Raw genomic sequence first — 19,855 nt, forward strand, 5'->3', positions numbered from 1 at the left:
GGCACGTTCGAACCCGTTACACTGCTGCCGCTGAGGGCCAGCGATAGGAAACTTATGCATGAGTACACCCAACTTTTCTTAGAAACGTTTCTTAGACACGAACATGGAATGACACTAAACATTCTGTAGCACCGTTTCGAAGAAAAAGAACCCTTAGCAACTCGCCCAACTGTCTGTTTTAGTTATTATACTGTCACCTGTAGTAGTGGGAACAGGGCAAGTGCAGAGGCACAAGAAGAAATAAGTGCGCCTGCTAATCGCTTCGATCGATAGTCAGCTCTCGCCACCGTTTTCTCCAGAGCCCAGCTGCTCTCAATAAACGTCGTCAGGCCCCCTTTGAAGGCGCGTGGCAAACTGGTGGTGGTGCTGGGTACTTCTCACTCATGCCGCAGACTCCTCCAGGGAGCGGAAGCACCAGCCCTGTGTTAGTCTATACTCCCGTCCATCGGACCAGCGGCAGGATCCGGGGACTGCCTCCTGAAGATCCTGAAGACACTGTAGCGCTTCAGACTACCCCAACCGGCATGGAACGTGCAATGACGAACCGGCACACACTTCACAATCCACTGGTGCCGAAGTCTTTCCATGGCGACGTCTTCGAAGACGTCGAAGACTGGATGACCGACTTCGATTGAATACAACGAATGGGATGACGCGACTAAACGTAGAAGTGTCTGCTTTTGCCTGGAGGACGGCGCGCGTACATGGTTTCAAAACCGTGAGGAGCAACTGACGTCGTGGCGCGAGTTCCGCCGTGAGCTACTAGACACCTACGCTAGTCCTGATCGCCGCGAACGAGCCGAACGAGATTCCCAAAGAAAGCGTTACCGCGTTCGTCGAAGATATGACGCGCCTCTTCATACGAGCAGACACTGGAATGACCGAGGACAAGAAGTTGCGTCACTTGTGCCTAACGCACGAACCCTGAGTGCGTTGGGCACAAGTCGACGACGCAGTATACACTCAACATTGCGCTGTACTTGCGTTTCGTGCGTGGTCAGTGCACTACCGTCAACGGACATAGTGCGAGAAATCTTCCAACGGGCACGACAGGCTATTGGAGTGACACGGAAAGCCTGAAGGTCTAGGTCGTGGGACGAGCAAGAGCACGTACAAGGAGCACGATAGCCAACAGGAACTCGTGACAAAGAGCTGCTGCTATTATCTGGGATGTGTACAAAGCGACCTCGTTGATGTCAATGTCGCTAGGTGCTGCGTTTCGTGGTTTCTTGCGCGAGCTTACTTCAAAACTGGTGTTAAATGTTTTTCTAAGCTACATTCGCCATTTATGTTTGAAGCACGCTGGATAGGCGAACTTCAGCTATTGTACTTCGAAGTCAATCACCGTCCGGGCACTTCAGTGAAAGACGCTAATGCTCTATACCAGTTTGTGGTCATACAAAAGGAAGCTCACCAGGGAACAATAAACGTCACTAAAGTATGGGAGGGAGCCGAAGTTTTGCAACGCAATGCGAACTAAAGAATTTCAGTACATCTAGCATTGGTCCCGCACGTTTTAATGTGTATCATGACAGCCTTCATTCAGGCGGCCATGATGACTTTTAGAGAACATACATGAAGCTTACAAAACAATTTACATGACCCAAAATGAAACAAGACACCTAGAGATATATGCGTGTGTCCCCACCAGAAACTGATCTGACAAGTCATCTCGACTTCGAATTTTGTGTCAATACTCCTTTAAGCTGAAACTTACAGCACTCGTCTAATCAGAGGCGTTTCAAGATATATTCGACATGTTTTCAATATGATCAGTTTCATCAGTGCTGTTGCCTTTGATGCACAATTTTGGAGTCCACATTTATGCACACAGCACCTGAAGGTAATGTATTGAACAACGTTTTTCTTCCTTGTGCAATGCACACCTGTATGCATGTATAATACGATTGCGTAATACGATCCAGGTGGTTTCGGATAATTTTGATTAAGCTGCGTGGCATCAATATGGTCATTTTGGGAGTGCTTACCAGCTGGTTTGCGAATTTTCACCTTGTCACAAAAGGTCCTTACGGGGTCCAGATTTTCGCCTTGGCTGTGAAGTAACGCGATCGTGACAAAATATTTCGCCTGACCATTGTACGTCACGGAGAAAAGTCCCGCCGGTGGCCTCACTATACTCACGTGACGATCCTCGCATAGACGTATAGTATAGCCGAGTGCAATTCAACAAACGGGCCTCATGTAGCACCACACAAACGGCTCCTTTACAATGCATGTGAGTTATGCAAAGTGGGCATGCAAACATTATAGACGCAGCTGACGCAAGTGGCTTGCGTGTATGATCAATGTTCACAGTGGGCCACAAAAGTTTAGGGGACACTGGTTTCAGGACAAATGCGAGTTTCGGCCTGCTATGGCACAGCGTCTATAATTCATTATATAACGGTGTAGTTCTCTAAACCTACTCTAGGCTATGTGCATTCGAGGCTTAACTCGCAGGCTTCCTGGGAAATACATTTTTCGCAAATATACGCGTCCCAACTTATGTTGCCAACTACACGATCGCGTGTCCAGGAAACAGCGCCGCTGGTAATGCGCCTGCGCAGAACTCCAACTCGTAGGCCGCCAGTGAGGTGTGGGCACGGGGTGTGGGCCACCAGTTACGACTCATTGAAGCGACTGTAACCCATGACGACAAGCTGGCCCATTTTACAGAACACTGGAACGCCGCAAGCGTAAATGGCGTTGGTAGCGCTGGTAGTGACTTCTCGTGACTCTTTGCTTAACCACGAATTGTTTATGAACACTGCAGAGATGAATATGCCGCTGACGATGGCCTTCGCAATAGAAGCAATGCATAACAAATTCGGTGAATGCGATAATAAATTATGTGCTCTGGTTGAACTCTGCTTCTCAAGGCGGTGCCACTGAGCACAGCTGTTCAAGTGTTCCTCACAACTGCTCTTTGGCTTAATTGGTATACTTGCTCGAATATATCTTTGCCGCTAAAGAGGCGCACACGAAACACGTATACACTATTCAAACTAGTGGAAAGTGTTACCCATGTTATTGTCTTTGTACAATCATTTCTATGTGTGTCTTTAGAGCGTCAATAATGGATTTGATGAGAGGTCAACAAGTGAACTAGTCTATTTATTGTGGCGAAAAAGCAGTACCAAATGGAACGCACCTGAAAAACACAGATTTACCGTCAGCACCGCCTCCTGTGCCCTCATGTGATCTGATCATAGCGCTGTTCCTTCGCTAGAACATGAGGTCTGTTCAATGGCGCTCTGTGAACTAAGTCGTTTGTATCAAAGGGTGCAGGAAAGGTGCAAGGTCTGTGCACGATTTTCCTGCACCCTCTCTACGGATGGTGCTGACTTGGTGCAGATGTGCAGGTGCGAAGCAACAGCGCAGCAGATGACGCAGCACACAGGCGCAAGCAACGTTGAAACCCCGCTTACACGCGTCTGGCTGCGTCTACGCAACGCGGGGTGTGTCTTTCACGCCTCAGAAGCCGACCACAACTGCGGTTCGGGGCGTTACAAACTTACGCCGAGGAGGCACGTTATGTGGACAAAGCATAACGCATGCACCACATCTGTACCTCAGCAATTGCTTCGAGTGTCGCGTCGGGCCTGCGCCGCTGAAATCAAGCTGCACAATTTCTGAACGTTTCGTCCCTGCAGTGAACTGGTTCACAGAGCTACAGGCACAACGAATCGACATGGGCATTTCACCTAGTGTTACTGCATACGATTCCTTGGTTCATATAACAGGAGGACTACGCTGCTCAAGTATGCCTTCCCGGTATTCCAGGGTCGTGCGATTAATGCAACTCACATTGACACTGTAAGATCCTGCTGCTTCCGACGTAATCTGTCACGTACTCTCTCTAGCGTATCACAGTCTTTTTTACATATTTATATCTTTCTGGTTCTATTAAGGCTATACTGATATGACATTTTTACTATTCCTCTTTTTTTTGCGTCATAAATGCGAACGTCATGGACATCGAAACCCTCCCAAAAATGCTGGTCCGCCTCAGAAGCGCCGAAAATTGGCTACGATGGTTTTTCTACCAATGGGGTTTGGCCGTAGTTTTCGAGGACGTATATGTAGCATCACTTCAAGATCCTGAAAATGCTCACGGGGGTGCAGAACTTTGGGAAGTTTTGGCAATCACTATGGCTCCATTGCGCGGCCCTGTGTAGAAGCAAGACAGATAACCGTGCAAGTTGGAGCAAGTCGCAAAATTTCACGATGTTCTGCTCCCGCTTGACAAAACGAAACCGAATCGTCACAAAGCTGTTATAGTAAACAATAACAGCGGCTCGAAGCTTGCCAGTACGTTTTCCTTCTAGCTTTAGAGGTCAAGCACCTTGACCCAGCACAAAAAAAGACGATAAGTTGAAGTTATCACAGTGAATTACAGTGTACACCGAGATAAGGATAGAAAATAATGAGAATAAACGCTGGAACGGGACGAGAGATGAACTGCAAGAAGGTTTGAGAAATTGTCACGTCAGTGCTCTTGTCAACACGGCAGATAGGTAGAGCGATGAGTCGAGGTAAAAAGTATCTTTACCTTGTATTCGATCGTGCCTATAGTCTCGAAGCTGGCCACATCTCTGGCCCCGATCTTGGCGAAGATACATGATCCACCGCCCGCATACGCAACCGCAGGACTCCTTTTGGCAAAATGCCTGCCGCACTCCTGCAACAACGTCGCGCCAGCAGAAGCGGTGATCAAAAGCCTCACAAAAAAAAAGGGGGGGGGGGGTGCATTGGGGCCAGTACCATGGTCGTCCAACATGCATAGCTGCCAACCGCTCTGAGTTTATCATTATAATGCCAGAAGAAACGCCAGTATGGTTATACACACAATAAATAACAGGGCTCGGCGCGTATATTTACTTCAAATAACAATTTTAAATCGCTGCCTCCATGCCCCTCCCATCAACAGCGACCGCCATTTTGGCATGTCTCCTTTGACGTCTAGACGTGAGGGGTCAATGGAGCAAGAAAATAGACTAGGAGAAAGCATGTTACGTCACTCAGCCAAACTTCGCAAGCAAACTCTCCGTGAAGCCCTCGGCGTTTGTTCCTCGTAAAGTCAGCCCAACACGTGACCTTGCTTGGTGGACTCGGCCCAGCGTGCTTGTTCGCGGTTTATCTCTGAGTCAACCCGCACTTGTTCGGGCGCCTTGCCAACCGCTTTGTGCGCACTTTCTCCCGATATTTTCGTGCAACTTGAGCGCGTTTATATTGCAACGTATGCGTTTAAAAATTTGTAGGGCGCTTAAGATTCGCCTTTAAGAGTGGCACGCGATAGCATTCAAAGATCCCTGAAGGCTTGTCATGCTTCCCGGCAACCGTAGGTTATAAGTGCGAAGCACTTTAGGGCTCCGGGCTGCGGCGGCGTACATCGCGTGTGAACTGTCACGATCACGCTCACAAACAAGTGCTCAAAACAGGGTCAAAACAAGTGCAGAATAGATCAAAACCGGTTCAAAATATACTAACATGATTCAGAGTAATTATATATGTCTGGAATAATCAAGCATTAGGCTCATTAATTAGCAGGAACTTGTTAAAATCGCTTCCGAGACGCCAGACAGGTACCAGCGCCGTACAAGAGAGGGCAACACTACCTCACAAGCGCTCGATTGCTTCGCACTTCCTCAGGATTCATGTTAGTGGAGCGAAGTAGTCTAAGAACGTTGAGTGGAGCTGCATTAGCGCTGGATTTGAACTACACAAGCGCAGGATTTGAGCAGAATTGGAGCTCCATTAAGTTATTTTTTGTAATTGTCCTGCTTAAGTAAAGCTATAATTTTCTCTTTGAAGTGAGCGCGGCATAAGGAGGCACTTACTTCTGAGTAAAGGAGAGCGTAATGGTTGACGCTGGGAACGATGCCCAGCTGCATTGAGGCCAGTCTAGTCAGCCTTACGTTCTTGAACAGGTCCCATCGCAGGGAGATTGTCAAAGCGAAGGTGAACACTGGCGATCTAATTTTGGCGATGAGCGCCACAGCATCTTCCTGCGGCAGGTTCAAGAAATAGGGTGGAAGCCGTCAGTAGATGATTGTCAAAGGCAAGTGATTGGTTCACTGTCGACCTGTTGCGTTCGCAGCTGCAGTTGAGACACGACGGTGCCGACGCTTATGGTCAGCTGTACGCGTACTGTAAAATGCGTTGAGGCGTCTGGATGCCATGAGGTGCATTACCTCCAGTATCGACGCTTGTTACAAACCACAATAAAAACGCCTGCGAGGACACTTATTGTGCACTAGTTTCTCACCAGCTACGGACTCCAGGATTGGCCTATTTTACTGGACCAGAGTAAGTGTCCACTCAATGTGGAGGGAGTGAAAGTGGAGTCAAGGAAAACTTCACTTAAAAATGTGGTGAGTGCAGGTCACAATATAAGCGTATATTTTTCCTCGCACATACCCTTACGTACTTAGAAATAAGCTAAGCTATTTGGGAACCATGCTGACTAATGACGGTAGACTTAGTGTGAACATTGCCTTAAATGCCTTGCACCGAGCAGCGGCAATAATACCAATCAGGTTTGTGATACATTTATGCACACATATCAAACTTATGTTCTTTCGCTTTCAGATGGACATTCTAGAGAGTCAAAAGGCTCCTTAAAGCAAGAATTTGTATAAAATGTCCTCGGAGGGAGCGGCAATACGAATAATGCTAAAAAGCACCACCTGGGAAGTTTACAAGCGACCTGTCGAGAAGGACCAACCCCAACTTATTCATAACGAACATAAGTTAATATTCTCATTTACAGCAACTTCGAACAGTTATCTATGTAACCGTTGTTCTCACTGAACTTAGTTTTAACATTGGATTCCCAAATCAGGGTTCGGTAATAAACGTACATGCTTCACAATGGAGAAAAGTTGCTTAGCAGTCCACTGACCTTGCAAAAATTATGCGTGATAGTCATTTTCGTCTCAACAAAATGTCTACAGAAGACAATAAAAACACTGCAGAAACACGAGATAATTTCAACGTGAGGTTGTCTTGCGCGCCATATTGACCGCAGTTATGAGTCGAGTTACACTCCATGTTTGCAGGAGTAATGATGGATACAATGCAGCCAGAAAAAGCGAAATGTGCTTGTGCAGACCACTTCGTAAAGAATTTGCAAGCACACCTGATTACAAATGAAATTATGAAGGGCCGTATTTGATGTCTTCGCTACGAACAAAATGTTTTCATCCATGCGCGCAAACTTAGCCTACTGTAAGAGTGTCCCTGTATCGAGCGTAACACAGGAACCTTAGTATCGCAAGAACCCTCGCCGCCATCTATCAGAAAGACTGGGAACAACAAAAGCAAGACGAAAAGAAGGGTTGTGCACTAGAATACTGCACCGAACAAAAGAAGAAAAAGCACGAATTCTAAAACGATCATCCGAGCAGTAGTCAACAACAAATCTGCAAAAATGTTTGCGAGGAGGTGGCAGTGCCATTGCCATTCTTGTTCAGCTGTCATAGAGTTAGTAAACTAAGTCTAGAGGAAAAGCTGGCCAAGAAAGTGGCAACCGCAAAGGAGCCACCATGTTGCTACCTCTCATTATGGTAACGCTAAAAATTTTAAATATTATTCAAAAACAAGCATTTAAAGGTACCACGTATGCATGAACAATGTGTAAAGTTTATTCCATATATTTTTAGAACAATCCGGTGGCTATCTATAAACTTCTTATGTAACACTTACGCTGCATTGAAGTATGCGTCGGAAAGCGCCTGAACTATGTGGCGCCACCATACTGAGGGAGTCTCAGGGTTCCCTTGATTGTGCGTCTCGTATGAATCGCATCTCGCTGCCTGCGCGCCTGCACAGAATAGCAACCTGACGGCGACCTTTGGGTTACCGATTTCAATGCATGAGTGCTATGGGAGTTTTTCCACTTAAGTTAGTTATATTAACTCTTTGTCAGTTGTGCTACAGTGTACTGCAAGGGCGTAGTGTCTTCAGGGTGGGCCCGCAATTGACGGTTTTCTTGTGGATGCCGCCAGGTGGCGCCATTTAGACATGGCCTGTCAGGGAAGCCTGAGAGATCAAAATGTAGCATAGAAAACTTTTGTTGGAACAAACCAGATGCAGAGGTCCCCAATAATACGGCCGCAGGACCTGATGAAATCTCAATACCGCTAATCAAGAGCTTCGGTCCAAAGAGAAAGGCACTGCTGACTAATAGAAGATGGGGCAAAGAAAGATAAGAAATGAAGGCTTGCACAGCATCTCGCCAAGCTACTATTCTGTTAGGCGGAATCGCTCCGGCGGGAAAATTCTGGTTGAATGGCGTTAAAGCATGATGAACCTGATGTACAAAGGCTAAGGTAATCAGCATACGAGCTCGTACAGGCCAGTTACAGTAACGTCGTTGATATACTCGTATAGAAGTCAATGGAAGCTATAAAATTAGAACTGTTAAAGTAGGTGGGAAAGAATGATGTACTGGGGAAAACTACAGAATGGGTTCAGACCAGGCATACGCTTAGAGGATATGTTTGTACTAACTCAATGCATAGAGATTTCAGTTGCTCACAATATACCTTTATGGATAGCATTTCGTGATATTAAAGGAGCCTACGACGACATTGACAGGGAATTGTTACGGGATATTCGCAAGCAAAAAGGCATCGATGACGATTTCCTGGAGCTGCTGAGGGATATATATAGAGACAACCGAGTACAAATTGTATGGGAAGGCCGAAATTGTAATGTAGTGGTCGAAATTCACCAATGACTGAAGCAAGCTTGTCCTCTGTGTCCATTGTTGTTCATGCTTTATGTTAAGGGCACAGAAGGACGACTAGAAAACAGTGAATTAGGGTTTGATTTATCCTACATGCGTTATGGGCAAATGGTGCAACAGAAAAATGGTTAACTGTTAGGGACTCACTATTGTCGGTTCGAAGTTTAAGCCAGAAGGGAGGCAGAATGTGTCCCAGGCAGAAGGCGGCTGCACATTCGAGCTCTTCTCGCTAGTGATAGTCAGCAGCATCACGATGTGGAGGTGACCACTGGAAAGAAGCATAAGAGTGCATTGTACGGATATGTTACGAAATATCACTGCTGCTGTGGCCCTGAAGTGTGGGGCACTTCCAGCCATCTTGGTTCGCATAAGTCTTTCGCAAGACATTTACGCACCTTTTTTGTGTGTGTTTTTGTAAACAGTTCTTGTACCTAAGTACAAGCGCACACCTCGGAACAAATGCTTATTTGCAGCCATTAGGCTAGGTAGGGTGCTCCCTCCTTGTCATCAAGGAAAAAATAAAGTTGACTTGTATTGAATGCATCATGATTTAAACCATCCTCTACAAAAGAGTAGTCTAGGCAGCTACTAGATGCTGCGGTCTATACTGTCTCTATATCAAGAATAAGGCCTCGTTTATACCGCCATCGTGCACGCGTCCCGTCATCATTGCGGCGCCGGTTACCGTCAAAGGGTAGTGCGGGACGCTGACGACGTTCGGCGATGCTCCCAAAGTAGCCGGCGCGGCCGGCGTTCTGTTTCATGAAGGTGTACCGGCGAAGTAACGCTCTCTCTGCCCTGACAGAAACCGATGCCAGCGCGCCCGACGCGGCAGGCCGCACCTTTTTTTATCCAGCGACCATGCCACGACAATCACGGGGCACGCAGACAATGGCTTTGCGAATCGGGTCTTATTCTGTCTGAACAGTTGCGTTCATGCCAAACACGACAATGATATGACGCTCACTGGTAAAAGAAATCCTTATGCCGAGCACGCGATTGCGGTTTCAAGTGCACGTCAGCGAATGCTGCATTTCAATGGAGTTATTAGTAGATTTTTTTTTATGGCACAAGGGCAAATGGAGGCCAAAGAGCTCTAAACACAGGGTTTGCGGTCGACTCAGGTTAGTTAGCCGTACTCAAGAAGAAGGATAAGAAACAGTGGTGTATAGGGCCTAAAATTAATTGAGAGTACTGATTATATTTCATGATTATGGGCAAAGCATATGACCTTTACAAAATCACGCATCCTCAGCAACTGTCCTTGTCAGGGCAAGGAGTGCGGAGCGCCTGACATGTGAGATAAAAAATCTCAGCCATTTCCTCCGGAATGAGACAAGGCTGAGATCAATGGAAATACGAAATTGCACCGTAGGAAGCCTACACTCGCTAAAAAGACTCTTTTTAGTGAAAACATCTGGTAGTCGCCGAGAAAGAAGGACGGGTGCGGAGCTAGTTTGTTTCTGTACAGCTCTGGAAAGTGACGTCTGCTGTCTGGTTCTAGCCTCTCGCACATGACTAGAACATGAATGACGGGCAGTTGAACACCACATTTTTGACAGTGCGGTGCTGGAAAACTGTTTAACAGATGTGAATGTGTTGCATGTGTGTGCCCTATTCTAAGCCTGCATAGTGCAACCTCTTTATATCTGTCAGCGTTTCTCGGTGGCGTACTTTCCTATTATGGGCTTTATTGTGCGCAGCTTGTTTTCAATTGCTGAATTCTATTCTTCTTGCCATTGCCTACGGATTTTTTTTTCTAATGTGTAGCCTGAGGTCCTCGTAGGGTGCATTATTCATGTCAAGAGAATTACGGAGAGCAGCTCACTCCGCAAGTCTGTCAGCTACCTCATTGCCAGCTATGTTGCTGTGCCCCGTTACCCAGCACATTGTAATATTAAGTTTAGATTTATGAGCCGACATGCGACATTTTAGAAGGAAATGAGTTACTGGATTTTTATGCTTTTTACCCGATGACAACGCAGTCACTGCGCTGAGGGAGTCTGTGCATATGATGCAGGCTGGTTGTTTCTTCTGTAGGATGTGCCTTACGGCCAGGAGTATGTCACAGCATCATCATCATCATCATCAGCCTATATTTTATGTCCACTGCAGGACGAAGGCCTCTCCCTGCGATCTCTAATTACCCCTGTCTTGCGCTACCGTATTCCAACTTGCGCCTTGTGCAGAATGCCACAGCATTCTGCAGTAAATATGCTTGTATGTTCGTTCATTGTTTTCCATTCGGAGAACTGAGGGCCGTGTGCGGCACATGCGACAGCTGAGGACTTAGAGGCGTCAGTGTAATACCCGGCGCACCTGTATTTTGCCTGCAAGTACATCTAGTGCTGATTTATTGCGAGCGGATACCCATTTTTGGCCACCTCAAGAAATGACATATCAGAGCAAACAGCGTCCATTTCCCACGGCGCAATGGTGTCTTTAAGGGACACCACGTGGAGATTGGAGGCCGGTATGTGAAGGCTTTCAAGGTGTGACGCGGCTCTAACGGGATACGGTGACGTTGCCGATTGTCGCCTCAAGAACTGAGTGTTCGTTGTGTCCCGCAAAAGTTCACCAGATGGATGCTCTGCATGAGAAAACACCTTAGCGGCATACACTATGCTTGTGCACTGCCTTCGTCGTTCCAGTAACCATATCTCACCTCAACATACAGGCTGGCTATTGGGCTAGTTCTAAAGGCACCAGTGGCCAGACGGAGCCTAAGGTGGCACACTGGGTCAAGCACCTTTAGTGCAGACTTTGACGCTGATTTGTACACTACCGAGCTATAGTCAATACGTGATAGGACTACGCTATTCAGAAAGTTTAGTAGACAGTCAAAGTCTGTACCCCACGACTGATGGGAAAGAATCTTTAGTCAGTTCAATGCTTTCAAGCATTTCAATTGCAACTGCTTGATATGTGCATCAAAGGTAAGCTTTTCATCAACCACAACACCTAGGAATTTATTATTTCTTTAATGGCTAAGATCTGCCCGTTCAGTGTGATGTTGAGGTCTGGCCTAACGCCACGCTGTTTAGAAAAAGGTAAACAGACGAGGGGCAAAAGCCTTCCGATTCCATTCTTCGAGTGCACGCTGTGGTGAAGCCTCAGTGGAGAAAGTTTATTGCGGAGGTCTCCCCTATGGCGTCTCTCATAGTCCGTGTGTTGCGTCGTTACGGTAAATCCAATCAATTAGTCGCTGAGTGGACGAATCTCATTCAGGTATTTTTAGTGTCATTTATGTCAAGCATAAAATGAGTTTCATTCAGGTCTAATAGCCTTATTACACAAAAGATTTATAGGCATCGTCGTCGAGAACGTCAAATGGCATGCTGAGTAAATGCTAATTAGCTGTTGTGAAGGCCTGTTGAACAGTGATTTTCCTACTTAACTGTACTTTATTCATTTTCTTAGTCATTCTAACTTGGTTTAGTTTCAGGTAGTTCGAGGTAGCGGGTTAGATTCCGGCCGCAGCAGCCCCATTTCGATGAGGGCTAAATGCAACAAAGCTTGCATAGTTAAAGTTGGGTGCGCGTTAAGGAATGCCATGCGGTCAAAATTATTCCGAATCACCTGATATGCCATACCTTATTACTAGATCATGGTTTTGCCACCTGATACCTCAGAATGTTATTCATTACATTACTTTAACGTTCATCTACATTTAAAGTTGTTCCGTTCTCCCAAATTTAACAGTTTATTTCCTTCCAGTCTTAGCCCTAGTTTGATTTCAACCACCACGGGTGTGATAAATTCAGTGGCGATTAAGGGGTAAATACGAGAGAAATGCGTTAGCATTACGTCGCACATCTTTGAGGTCCCTGATCCATGACTTATACAGCGTTCACCACATTGCAAAGTGTTCTTCAGGAGCTCACTCGACACGCGCCCTACCTCATCAGCAGCGAAGTGCAAGTGACGGTGATCCGGAGCAGACCACCGTAAGTTGCAAAATACGTGTATGTATGTATGTATGTATGTATGTATGTATGTATGTATGTATGTATGTATGTATGTATGTATGTATGTATGTATGTATGTATGTATGTATGTATGTATGTATGTATGTATGTATGTACGTATGCATGTATGTATGTATGTATGTATGTATGTGTGCGCGTGCGCGTGCGTGTGTGTGTGTGTGTGTGCGTGCGTGTGCGTGCGTGCGTGTGCGCGCGTGTGTGTGTGCGTGTGTGTGTGCGTGCGTGTGCGCGCGCGTGTGTGTGTGTACACCCTTTTCGAAGCTCTTCCATGTGACCGGCTACACTACGTCACCGTATGCCGACACTTCATACAATTTTTTTTTCTTTTTTTTTCTTTTTTTTTTTGCTTTGGCACTTTTAACGCTAACCCATAATATGAAAGAATACGTCTCTACCACTCCCCTCCCCTGCGCGGAATTTGTATGCTTCAAGCATACAAAAGTGATAGAATGACGTATGCATGCTATTGTTAACGGAATACCAAATTACATTTGTTATTGATAAGCAAATTAGTACATAAATAGTTTTATACGGGACAGCAACGCTGCTGGCTACACACTGTGACACCGAATGCACTGAATCACTTATTTTCTGGCGTCATTGTTATATCTGCACGCCGTCTCCGTATACTTAAGGCGAGAAGCGTGGTCTACATTACAACATTTAGCGTATTATGGTAGAATGTTCGAAAATTCAAAGCCCTTCCACTACTGTGAAGATGGAAGCCAGCGAAGCTCTGACTATGGTGGGTCTGCTGTAGTAAATATTGCCCCCACGTTGAGAATGGTCGTATCGTCGTTGGACATCGCCCAACCGAACATGTCTATTATGACCGTTTCGATGCCTTTCGTAGTCGTTGCAGGGAGAACGCACACAGTCGCGATCACCGTACCGTCAAAGCGTCCTATTAAAGACGGCTACGCCAATAGCGGCACGCACACGTGGTCACGCACTCACGTGGTCGCCAGGGTGACCCGTAATGAAGAAGCAAACGTAAGGTCCGGCGAAAATCGCGGTATAATGCACACTATTTTATAATCCTAAGTTTTGCAAATGCCGCCAACCCGATGTTTTCATACGATTTCACGAAGTGGCACGACGTGCCTGAAATTGCTGTGCACTACACTTCCGGTTTTCTACGGACGCAATCTCCTGGAACATAGCCTATAACAGCTTGACTGTAAAAATTGGGGAGGGAGATTGTGAGAACACGTAAAGCGTTTATTCGTGTCTTCTGTTATTTACTTGGGCTGTGAAACCTAACTATGGACTATAGCACAGTTCGGTGCCTGAGTGAAAAAACAATCAGTACGTATCACCAACGCCTCCTTTACTAGAGTAGAGGAGGCGCTGGTATCACTTACCCGGTAATGGTGTTAAGGCCTTCTAAGAGTCCTTGGTAAGACCGTGACCTCGAGGCCAGATTGTCCAGTCTAAAGGCGAAGAAGTTGGCGACTTCGCTTTTCTCAACGCCAAGATCTGTCAAGACATTGGTGAACCGCTGCGTAGAAGTGTAATAGACAGTTCCTTATAATTATTTGACATTTGACATTTGCTTTATTTCACCATTATGACACATCAGTACACAACAAAAATGTACATAAATGGTGAGGATAGCGGGAAAAAAGCTGCTTTTTAGCAGCTTAACTAGCCCCGCCACCCCCTGCTTACAAAGGCAGCAACGGAGACAAGCTCACAAAGAACATTTCAAAGCAATGTTTTTTTTTTCTTTTTTTAACTGTTCATACAAAATAATTCAAAACAAATTTCGTGTTTAAAGCACAAAAAATTCAGGATGTCATAATTAAAATAGCATTTTTCGATAACGTGCGTAAACCTTCATCTGTTAGTTCAAACTTATTTATTGTGTTCGGAAGACAATACTGTAATAGTTGCAGTCCATAATTAGTTCGCGGCCGGGGGATATACCAATGGTTGGTGTGTCTTTTAAGTGTAAGGAGGGATTAAGAGTTAAATTTGCTCAAGTGCGAATGTGGCTGCCTTTTTCAATTAATTCGGACCTAAAAACTGTCAAGTGGTGATATTCGTATAGAGTTGTAACTTTTAAAACATTAAACTTGGCAAATAATTAGGATGTGTGCGCATTGCACGACAAACCTGCAATGCAACGCAAGGCATTTTTTTTTTTGCAATGTGATTAAAAGTTGTGCAACGAGTTATTGGTACCAGTAGCCCAGACTAGATGGTAGTAACGCAGATATGACGCAGTGACGAAGAATCTGCTTCAGGTAATTGATGAAACTGTCTACGGTTCTATTCGTTTTTCGAGAACCAGACTTATTTACCAGTAAACAGTGGAGACACCGAATATCTGATGTACGTCTTAACGCGATAGCGTTAAAGGCCCCGTGTCGCAGTAAATTCGGCGTCGGCGTGTGATGCGGGTGGCGGAGAAAATCATCCCCAACACCGACCGCGCAGGCCCTCCACGTGGTGCAAGGTTTTGGTGAACAAAAATTGAATTTCTCACAGTGAAATCCGTCAAGAAAATGGTAAAGTACGACTTTACCATTCAGAGTCGGATTCGCCGTCGGATTGTTTACCAATCGGCGTCGGACTTGTAATTTGAATGTACGAGAAAACCTAATTCTGCTTCGAGGAAACTCAAACACAAACCCCTTTTTCAGCATTTCTACCAGACCTACAGTCGCGCGTTCGGGTACTTCACTTGCGAAAAAAAATGTCCAGATGGCGCTCGCCGTAAAATTCATTTAGGGAGCCTACATTCAAGCGCTGTTTTAGGATGGTGTAGGGTGCCTACATGCAACGCCGTTTTTGGGTGGTGACAGTCTTTGTAAGGGTACTTGCCACCGCCAGATAAATTGGCCGGTTAATTCTGGGGACAAAAATGGCGAAAGATCAGCCGACAGACCACACTTCCCGCAACCCTTGGTGACATGAAATTAATTAACTTCTTTTAATAAACTTTGGCCTCAGCAGCCAGAGACAAACGGCGCGTCTGAGCGCCGTACACGGCATGTCTACGTTTTAGTTAAACAGATTAGTAAGGACTGTCTTTATTACAGCACACTTCGAAAAGCACCCTTTATATATTATGTACAACTGGAAGGCAACGACAATGCTTAATGCAGTTCACATTCTTGGCGTGAGATAATGCTACCACGAGCACGCCATCGTGCCTTATAACTTCTTGCTTTATATGTGTCACACGACATGCAATAGAAAAGTAAGTTTGATGTGTTCAAATAAAAGGAAAAGGCAACTAGTATATTAAAGATGTATGAAGGTTTCTTGTGCACACTGGTGGAAAACTAAATTAAAGAAATTGAATAGATCACGTGCCAACATGAGTACATCAGAGCGTGACAAAAAAAAGGCAGAAAGACTGGAGACAAAAATGGCTTCACACCAAATTTGGCGGTAAATAGCAGTCAAAATTTTGGTGTTGTCACCACCCTAAAACGGCGTTGCATGTAGGCTCCCTAGGGTGGTGACAACACCAACGTTTTGACCGCTATTTACCGCCAAATATGGTGGGTAGCCATTTTGGTCCCCAGTCTTTCTGCCTTTCCTTTTTTTTTTTTTTGTCACGCTCTGATGTACTCATGTTGGCACGCAATCTATTCAATTTCTTTAATTTAGTTTGGCGCCAATGCGCACAAGAAACCTACATACATCTTTAATATGCTAGTTGCCTTCCCCTTTTATTTTAACACATCAAACTTACTTTTCTATTGCACGTCATGCGACACATATAAAGCAACAAGTTATCAGGCACGATGGCGTGCTCGTGGTAGGATTATCTCACGCCAACAATGTGAACTGCATTAAGCATTGTCGTTGCCTTACAGTTGTACATAATATATAACGGGCGTTTTTTCGAAGTGTGCTGTAATAAAGACTGTCCTTACTAGTCTGTTTAACTAAAACGTAGACGTGCCGTGTACGGCGCTCAGACGCGCCATTTGTCTCTGGCTTATGAGGCCAAAGTTTATTAAAAGAAGTTAATAAATTTCACTGTCACCAAGGGTTGCGGGAAATGTGATCTGTCGGTTGGTCTTTCGCCATTTTGTGCCCCAGATTTAACCCGCCAATTTAGCTGGCGGCGGCAAGTACCCTTACAAAGGCTGTCACCACCCTAAAACGGCGTTGCAAGTAGGCTCCCTAAATTCATTGCTTTAGCTAGAGTCCAAATTTCCCTGTTTACTCCAAGAACTCCCCTTTCAATTTCATAACCCTGCCTTTCAACCTCTGGCACCGTGACCACCGCGATTTGTACTTCCTTTGAAACATTCCGCAGGGCGGTCACCCCTTTAGCTATTTGCTTTGTGATCCCTGCTCCGCGTCCGTGCAGTACGTCAATCACTCCGCCCATTATCACCACTAGGTGTCTCTCCTCTATTGTGTCCCACATGCAAGGATTGAAGCAATGATGCCCTCTGTCACCATTGTTGTTCACGCTTTACGTCAAGGGTATAGAAAGACGACTGGAAAACAGCGAATTAGGTTTTGATTTATCCTACATGCGTAATGGAAAAATGGTGCAACAGAAGGTCCCTGGACTGATGTAGGCAGACGACATTGTGCTACTAGCGGACAATAAAAAGATTTACAGATACTTGCTAATATCTGTGGGAATGCAGCGACAAATCTAGGCCTTAAGTTTAGCAAAGAGAAATTGGGAATTATGATCTTTAATGAAGACACGAGTAACTTCGTGGTGTCAATTCAACAGCAATAATTACCCATAGTGAAGCAATACAAGTACCTCGGCGTACACATAAACGAAGGAAAGAATTACTCAAGCAACCACCAAGATAATCTGAAAATAAAGGGGAAGCGGAATGCAGCAATAATGAAACACAGTGCACTGTGGGGCCACAATAAGTAAGAGGTGGTGCGTGAAATCTGGAAAGGAGTAATGGTGCCAGCGCTAAAATTCGCAAATGCCATTATATGCTTACAATCGGATATATTGGTGGGTTTGGAAGTTAACCAAAGATCAGTAGGCCGGTTGGCTTTGGGAGCCCACGGTAATACCACAAATGAGGCAGTGTAGGGTGACAGGGGTTGGGTCTCTTTTGAAGTCAGAGAAGCACAGAGCAAAATTAGTTTTGAAGAAAGGCTCAGGAACATGGATGAAAATAAATGGGCGGCTAAAGTGCACAAGTATCTCTACATGAAAAGCGTGGACACAGAATGGAGGAAGAGGTCAAGGAAGTTGACAACCAAGTACAGGATAATCGAAACGGTAAATAGACAACGAGGAGTCATCAGAAAGAAAGTGAGAGAAATAGAGACCGTGAATTGGATGCAAAGAATGGAAATAAAAAGGACAATGGAGATTTACAAGAATGAGAAGAAAGAAATTAGAAGGGAAAATCTGTACGATAACACAAACGGTTGCTATTGGCCTTGCTATTTGAGGCTCGAGCCGGTTGCCTAAGGACGAAAACATCTCGGAACAAATATTCGGAACTAGATGAGACATGTGTGTGCTGCAGGTAAAGATCCGGAAACCACTCAGCACATCCTGATGGAATTCGACGGGATCCACCCAGCGAGAACCGTAGGTAACGTGCAACTCCCAGACGCGCTTGGGTTTTAAGTGGAAGGAAACAAACAGATCAGCCGTATAGATCAGCAAGAGGCGATTAGAGTACTGGTGGAAAAAGAGCAGGAAAAGCTGGATACGACCTGATCTCTTAAAATCATAGGCAGCGGTACAAGGTAAATTTTTGAAAAATAAAGATAATGAGAGGTATACAAAAATGCTAGATAAAGGACAGGTATAGTATACCTGATTATATCAAGCAGGCTAGGCGACTATTTGTCGCCGCCCCGTTTCAAAGGGGATGCCGATAAATCATCATCACCATCATCATCATCATCACCACATGCGTTCCTTGGCCTTCGCTATCACCTCTCTAATCGGCTTTCCCGGAAGCGCGCTAACCTGGACTCGTTCGCCTGCACCTACCCTCTCTGCTATCGCCGGTTCTACTTTACGCATGTTGGAATCCCCAACAAAGACAACTCGACGCTTTTCTTCCCCCTCACCGCCGAAAGCTGCCCCCTAGGTCACAATGCCCTCCCCTCCTTTCTTATCCTCGCCCTTGGCTTTGTTTTCTTCCGCGGCCGCGTCAGTGGTATCCCCTTTGTGACTATCACTGACGTTTCCGCCACGGCTTCCCGGCGGGGCGGGTTCGGCTGTCTCTGCACTCGCATCGGAGACAGCTCCGTACGCGGTGCTCGCCTCGATGCGTTCACCATTGCTTTGCGGAATGGTGGCCCTCAGCTGCATTTCTGCGTTAGCTAGTTTTTCTTCTACCTCCTTCCTCTGCTTCTGCTCGCTTTTAAGTTCCTTTTCTAGTTTTCCAACCCGCTTAGCTATCTTATCATTCTCCTGCTCTAGACGGTCTAGCCGCCACCCTAGCACACACATCCTATAGATAAAATCTGCACCGTTCGCTTCGCGTGCTGACTTAAACCGCGTTTCTTCCAACGCGTAAGAACGCTCGCACTCAGAACAACGCACGCGTGGGTTCCCCCTAGTACCAACCATCATCTCGTACTAACAAGGCGTAGATGTGACAAAAAAAAACAATTATTCGTTACCTACTTTTATCTAAGCGAGAAGACAAAGAAAGTGAAAACGCATGAAAATAATTTATAAAGATTGCTTGGCTAGGCTAACCCTCCTAAAAAAACAAAGAGCGAATTATAAAATAAGAAAACTTATCTCTTTGGCACGCTGCACTGAAACGGCACCTCAACTCGACACGTCCGCTCCCGGCGGCTTGTATTGCGAACCAAGAAGACGAACCAAGTTTCTACTTTTTTTTTTCAAAATAACAGCGACTTTTCAGTGATTCGGGGAGACTGCCTGTTCACAGGAATTCTTGTTTAACATAATATTCAGTTGAGTGTGGGTCACGATGCTGGACCGCTTTTCCGAAGAATGTTCCGACAGATTGACGAAACTAAATGTTACGCTTGTGGACGCCCAAAAACAAAAGCCATTGTTCGAGAAATTGCCACCAACGTCGATGGGCAGAAGGTATACGCCTTGATACGACAGCATGTTTTCAATTGCTGTGCATGAGAGCAATAATAGCGGTTGACCGCTGTA

Source organism: Dermacentor silvarum, chromosome 10 (assembly GCF_013339745.2).
Source record: "Dermacentor silvarum isolate Dsil-2018 chromosome 10, BIME_Dsil_1.4, whole genome shotgun sequence".
NCBI classification, from domain to species: domain Eukaryota; kingdom Metazoa; phylum Arthropoda; class Arachnida; order Ixodida; family Ixodidae; genus Dermacentor; species Dermacentor silvarum.